Genomic DNA, 7,023 nt, shown 5'->3' on the forward strand with positions numbered 1-7,023 from the left:
AATTATTCAGTCAGTATTCATCCCGTGGGAACTGAAGAGAGCTAAGTAGTTTTAACTGCTGTTAACTGTAAGAAAGGACTATTTAAAGTTGTCTCTGTTAGAAACTTGGACAGAAAACCCTCCTGTATTTCTCATCATGGAAAATTAATTGTTTTAAACCTGCATACATTTAACTTTGCAAAGTAGCTCCTTTACTATCATACAGTTTCTCAACTACAAATCATCTATAGCACGATTTGTCTTTTTATACTGCTTTCCACTTTTAGTTAACAGATGCAAGATAAATCACGGTAAAGAAGAGGCACTTCCGAAGCTTTTTCTATCTGGGATTAATTAAAGGCCGCAAAAGTTAAATCTGTTAACGCTCATAAAAATCAGACTATTGAAAGCTTAGTGTTTACTCTTGACAAACACAACTGCTCACAGATTTAAGCTGGAGACATTAGGATCTGTCTACTGTGCAGTTTGACATGACATCTAAAAAGAGGGGTAGTTCTATTCTGATAGTGGCAAGTCTTCCCCGGATGACTCAGAGCTCAAAATCACTGTTCCAAATGTCCACTTCCTTAAACAGCCTGATCGTTCCTAGTCTTTTCAGATATATGATGGGCTTATTTGCATGGGGTTTGTACATCAAGCCTCATCTTTCTTTTCATGTAAGGATAGTCTATAGAATGGTTATAGATATTAAACTCCATCATGGCTTCTACATATAAAACCTCCAAGTCTGATAAAAAGCAGGAAAAAAAAAGCTATTTAAATCTGCATTTTTAAAGGCCATAAAGTAGCAAGGCTTAATCTGACTTGGGCTCTGATATTTAAAGTCTCTTATCAAAAATCATATTAATATTTTCAAATCTGCATATCTGATTTTAACCTGGAAAGCTGAAATAAGTTTTGAGTAATCCGGTGCCTTTCATTTAGGTTAGTGCTACAAGTCTCTTAACAGTTTTTTGTAAGAGGGAAGGTGTCTGCTTTCCACTTGTGACACGAGAAGAACATAGGTAAACCTCATTGTGCTCACGGTGAATTTTTTAGGCCTTTGTAGCCCAAATGTGTCTTAATGATATACTTGCGAAGCAAGTATGCTGGTATTTTCTTAACAACATCATTCCAAGCACTGACATGGTGCAGATGCTGAAGTCCAGCAAAACAACAACAGTAGGAACTCGAGGACAAAGCCAAAAGAAACTGAGAATGGATCTAAATAATACCAGCCTGTGAAGACAATGTAACAGAAAATGCAGTTGTTAAAACATTGAGGAAAAGAAAACAAACACACAAAAAGAGTGTTAGCAAGTTTTCTTAGAAGCAGCTAAATGAATCAATTCCCTGAGTAACAGGGAAAAGATTGCCCACGAACCACTGGGGTTAGCTTAGATACAGCTCTCTTCTGAGATACCAAGATCTCCGGTTATTCTGCATGCCGAAGCATCCTCTTCAACTCTTACTTTACTAGTACAGTTGCTCTTAGTTAACATGTGCATGGAATTTTTTGATCTAGTAATTTCTTTGGAGGAGGAGAAAGAGGAAAGATCGTAAAATCCTGGAATAAAAAAAAAAGTATAGTAAAATGTTCCCCTGCATTTTTATTTGATCATTTACAGCTGTTCTCTAAAAGTTAACCAAAGCTTTCAGTTTCCTGAATTGTTTCAGTAAACTTTTAATTTCTTTAGTTTGTCACTTCAGTTGGGTCATAAAAGTATTTTTTTCCTCCGTGCTGTTTGGTTACCTTAGTGTTTGTTTGGTGGAGTTAGGTTTGAAGTGCAGGATGTCAATTTTAACCTCACGCATTAAAAGAATAACCCTCTGTACAGGAACATATCACCTGACTGTGAGATGCATCCTTGAACTCTTGGCCACTCGCATATTGTTGACGTTCCCTCTGCAAATAGCTGTTACATAAAAGGGAACGAAGTGTGTCTGGTTACTTACCAGTGCACTGCCCAGCAACAACAGCCGCGTTGGGCCCTTGGTCCGTGTGCTCTATCTAGAGTCTAGTGGCACAATTACGGTGTCAAGAACCACACTGATAATGGTCTGGGCTTCCATTTGGCAGAAGTTTAGAAAAAAAATTATTGCGTGGCCTGGTCAGTAAGTGCTGGCCTCTATAACAACAACTGCAGAGTAGCCTAGCCTTAAATGATGTTATCCACACTAGATTTTTGTCCCAAACAACTCATTTTCAATTTTTTTTTTCCTTTGTTTTAAACATTAAGGGTTTTTTAGATCAGCATTCCAGCTTTTTAAACAAAATGGCAAGTAACAGTGAATTAATTTCTTGTGATATTTTCTTTGTATTATATTGAAGTTAATTACTTCAGAAAATAGCAATTCCTATAGAACATCAGAGGATGTGCATGGCTTCATTTTCTTCTCAGCCTAGCCCAATATTGGCTCTATATATACATGAAGGCCATGCGTGTATATATATAACTGCAAAACCACATCTATTAGTGTGCCTAAATATATTTTAAAAATCACAATGTACTTTTCCTTTTCAGCTGTTACTTTTATCTAGATACCATTGCGAGAGGAGGAGCAACCAAAATAACTATCATTAGTTTGTCACTCTATCTTTTTTAATGAGACAGCGCTCTGTAGAAATTATCTTGAAGAATGAATCACTTGCTTCATTCCATAAAAGCCTGGTTTTCATTACAGCACAGATAGGGGAACATTTTCCTTTGCTAATTCAGGGATTCGCAAAGCTGTGACAAACCTCTCCAGATACACTTGGGAGGTATGCTTAATCCAAAACTACATGGGCAGAAAGTTTACTTTTTCTCAGTGTAAGTGGTCCTGACAAAGTAGGGAAAGAGAAGAAAAATACACCGAGTTAAGGGTTATATACAAAATCAGAAGGATAAAGTTTTGATGCCTGCTTTGATACATGACGCTCTAAAGAAAACCATGCTTAGTGTGTGTTTATTTTAATTGCAGGTATGCACAAAACCTTGATTCTGCAGTTGCTTTGATTTATTTGTTCTCTTAACTATGGTTTCTATACTCTAACGTGAAGGTTTCAGCACCAGCTAAAGCTACTGTTTCTCTGCATTTCCTATCCTTCCTGAGGAGGAACAAGCCAAGTTTACTCATAGTCAAATAATGGCCAGTGAATAGATTGATTACACCCAGCTTCTTGTCCCACTTATTTCAGAAATGCCTTAATGCTGACCATGGGCCCTCTCACGGCTTTGATGCCTGCAATTTAAACATCAAACAGTTTTGCTTTTGCTGTATCATCGCCTCTTTGCATCCTGTATTGTGTGTAACAAGATTTTCAAGCCCATCGTGTGTTGGGTGGATGAAAGGTGCTGTTGTAAGAGCATCGCTGGGGTGGAGAGGAGCCTCTGCAGACATTTAGTGTGGATTTGGAAACAACAATCTGTCTCGGTGGGATGTGGTGTCAAAAAATTAGTGGGCATGTGAATGAAAGAGCTGAAACCATTGCCTAAGCGGGCAAAAATACCGGTGCATAGGATCTTTCAGGTGGAGGAAGTGTTACATCGGAGACACTTTGGGTCTCTCCGGCTATGGAGATACTAGTCAACTGATGTGTCTGAGCACGTTGAAAACTGCATGCCTATAAACGGTTAGAAAGATCCTTAAAAATGCTGGCCCTGAGCCAACTAGCAATCTCTCCATCCACTCCTGGCCACTGAGTTATTCCCAGTGGAGCTGGCAAGCAGCCCAGCTTTGGAGGCCAAGCACCGAGGGGTACGATCGGGAGTAGTCTGCATCCTTGGTCTGGGTGCTGGAGGGCAATCACCAGCAGATTTAACTCACAACCATGAGCACAGCCTTTGGCTTGGGTGTCCTGCCTCCGGTCCTGGCTGGTGTAAACAAGGCCGCGAGCAGCGTTAGGGTAAGCAGCGCCAGGTTCCTCGTCACAGTGAGTTGAGGCTCACCTTCAGACTCTGGTCGCTGGCATCCAAATTCTTTTTCAAAGTAGGCTTGCATGAACCTGTAACTGGCTTTCATTCTTATCGACACAAATGTCCAGTCCTTTTTTAATCTAACTTATTATTTCACTGGTATTGTGGCATAATTAATTTCTTAATGTGTGAGGGGAGAAAAATCTTTTTATTGGCTTTAAATGTGCCACTTTGTATTTTAACTTAACTCTCTGTGACATAGGAAGACAGAAGATCCTGACTCTGCCTTCTTTTCATCATGTCTCACTTGTTGCTTTCCTGAGGCAAGCGAACAATTTCAGACTTCTCCCTCTTGTCATACAGCAGTTTTTTCCTATGCCCCCAATAATTTGTGACAGCTTTCCTCAGAGCTCATTTACCTTCGGAGTCCACTTCCTGGGAGGGAGGTGTGAGGCACAACAAGCACACAGGACACGCCACCCAGCTGACACATGATGGTTTCACTTTCTGAATTATGCCTCATCCTGTTCCGTGTGTACCCCGATGTCTTGTTTGTGTTTTATTTATAGCTGTATGTTAAGCCGGTACGTGTTTGCAATATTGCCCACATTGGGCCCCAGGCAGTTTCCCTAGTAGCTGTCATTTAATTTTAGGATCCTGTAAAGTAGAAGAGTGCTGATTTGGGTTGTGTCTTTTGGTTGGTTTGTATTTTTCTGTTTCTCTCCTGTCTTAATTTTAATTTTTGATTGGTCATTCTGTGAAAAGTAACATTGGAAGAATTGGAGTTCCTACTAAGTACCACGGGGGGGATGTGTTCCAAGAAAAATTCTGGTACCCCAGATCTTCTTGAAAATGTCACTGAAAGCAAACACAATAGTAATCACGATGAAAAGGACAGAATTAAATTCCATGCTGCATTTCAATAGTTTCCTGACTGCCTTGCATGTTGTAACAATGCCATAAGAAATACTACCTTTATTTCATAGTTTCTCAGTTTTCATTGTTTAGAGTTTTAAACATCTTGTTCTAGTTGTCACCCTAGTATTATTACTGATTATTTTTAAAAAAAAATATTAAAGGAACACATTTCTCACCAAGCTGCCCAGGATTCCCCACCCCACCCCAATGAAGGCAATACAGTACTCAAGACAGATACCAACTGGCCCTCACGTGTACAGGGTTCATGAAGTTAGACTACTCTTAAGTACAGTAATAACCACATAACTCAAATATAGTTTGTAAAAGTAGATTATCCTGAAAATTTATAAAAAGGTGATGACTAGACATTTTTACCAATGGATGCTTAGATATATCATAAATAATAATAATTAAAAAGAACTAATTTTCCTAAAATTTCATCTTCTTGCCTGTCAAAACATGAGACCACTACTCTTGATGCCCAATAATTAAGCAGCTTCTTGGAAACAGCCATTTGGGTGGAATGCCTACTTGGCTGCTCCTAGCGTATACTCCTCCCTCGCACGAGCCATCTCCAGCAGGGTCATCAACAGGGCACAACTGCAGATGTTCTTGTCCTCCTCTTGGTACCTGTATTTACTTGCAGGAGTGGAATATGAATTTCCAGTAACTGTCATTATGCACTTTGCTGTAAGTGCATTTTTGAAGGGAAACAGTTCACAAAAACAAAGAGATTTAGGGAGCGAACCGTAAATGTAATTGAAAAGACAATTATTTTGTTCAATTTCATGTTTGCGTTCTTCAGAGAACAATAGCACAGCAAGCAATCAGTGCACTGGAGATCTGTGACTGAGTTTGGAAGCTGATGGCAATCCTCTCTCTATGCCTGCAGCAGCTATCCTCAAAAAATCTAACCTTCTGTAAAAACTGATATTCTAGGAAGCAGTATCTTTCTTCACAAAATTATTATAGTTGATCTGTGTCACTGTATCAGAAAAAAAAAAGCCTGACAGTTCAAGTGTGAAGAGAATTACTGCTGGAAACAATTCTCTAGCATCTGGTAGTTTTTGAAGAAAACTTTTTTCCCCTTGAGAAAAGGGCCTCATGCCTGCTTCTGCTGCACGATGTGTGCTAACCTCTCTGGCACCCAAACTCACCAAAATAGGCCTTATAATGAAGCCAATTGTAGCAGCAGCTTAGAGCCAGCAAGAACTCTGTGCTGCTTTGTTCCGTTCTCTCTCAAAGTAGCTCATATTTGTAATTAATCTTTCTATTCCAAAAAGTGCCTATATGGGGGAGGGGAAGGAGGGCACAAGAGTAATTTATGTTTTACTAGATATATATATGTTTTCAAATAATGCTTGGGAAAAAAATATAAGTAGTCTTAAAAGCCCTATTTAAGGATTGCATGAGCCTTCCTGGGATCCACTGGAGCATATTTGCATGGATCTCTTGCTACTCTCAGCCGTAAGGGGTGCACGAGAAAAATCTTAAAGCATCAAAATTCTGTTGGGGGAGAGGAGGAGACCTTTTTTCTTTTTGCAAGAATTGTATCAGTGCTGTGCATGTTTGTAAAACAACAAGTGTTATTCTGGGGGAGAAAAACTCCGTCTAAATATCAGGTTAATACGTAAAACTATTTTTCATCTTGAAAGTAGCAAAAGAATAGTTCTGGTAATGTCCTGGCTTCAGCTGGGATAGAGTTAATTTTCTTCACAGTAGCTGGCATAGTGCTGTGTTTTGGATTCAGTATGAGAATAATATTGATAACACACTGATTTTTAGTTGTTGCTAAGGTAGTGCTTGCACTAGTCAAGGACTTGTTCAGCTTCCCACAGTCTAGGGGTGCACAAGCTGGGAGGAGACACTGCTGGGACAGCTGACCCCAACTGATCGAAGTGTTAATATTCGATACCATATGGCGTCATGCTCAGCATATAAAGGTGGCGGAAGGAAGCTGGGGGGACATTTAGAGTGATGGCATGTCTTTTCCCAAGTAATGGCTACACACGATGGAGCCCTGCTTTCCTGGAGATGGCTGAGCTCCTGCCTGCCCATGGGAAGCAGGGAATTGATTCCTGGTTTTGCTTTGCTTGTGTGTGCAGCTTTAGCTTTACCTATTAAACTGTCTTTATCTCAACCCACGAGTTTTCTCAGTTTTCTGATTCTCTTCCCCATCCCACCAGGAGGGAGGGAGTGAGCGGTGCTCAGCTGCCTGCCATGGTAA

The sequence above is a fragment of the Phalacrocorax aristotelis genome, chromosome 1 (genome assembly GCF_949628215.1).
Source record: "Phalacrocorax aristotelis chromosome 1, bGulAri2.1, whole genome shotgun sequence".
Taxonomy (NCBI): domain Eukaryota; kingdom Metazoa; phylum Chordata; class Aves; order Suliformes; family Phalacrocoracidae; genus Phalacrocorax; species Phalacrocorax aristotelis.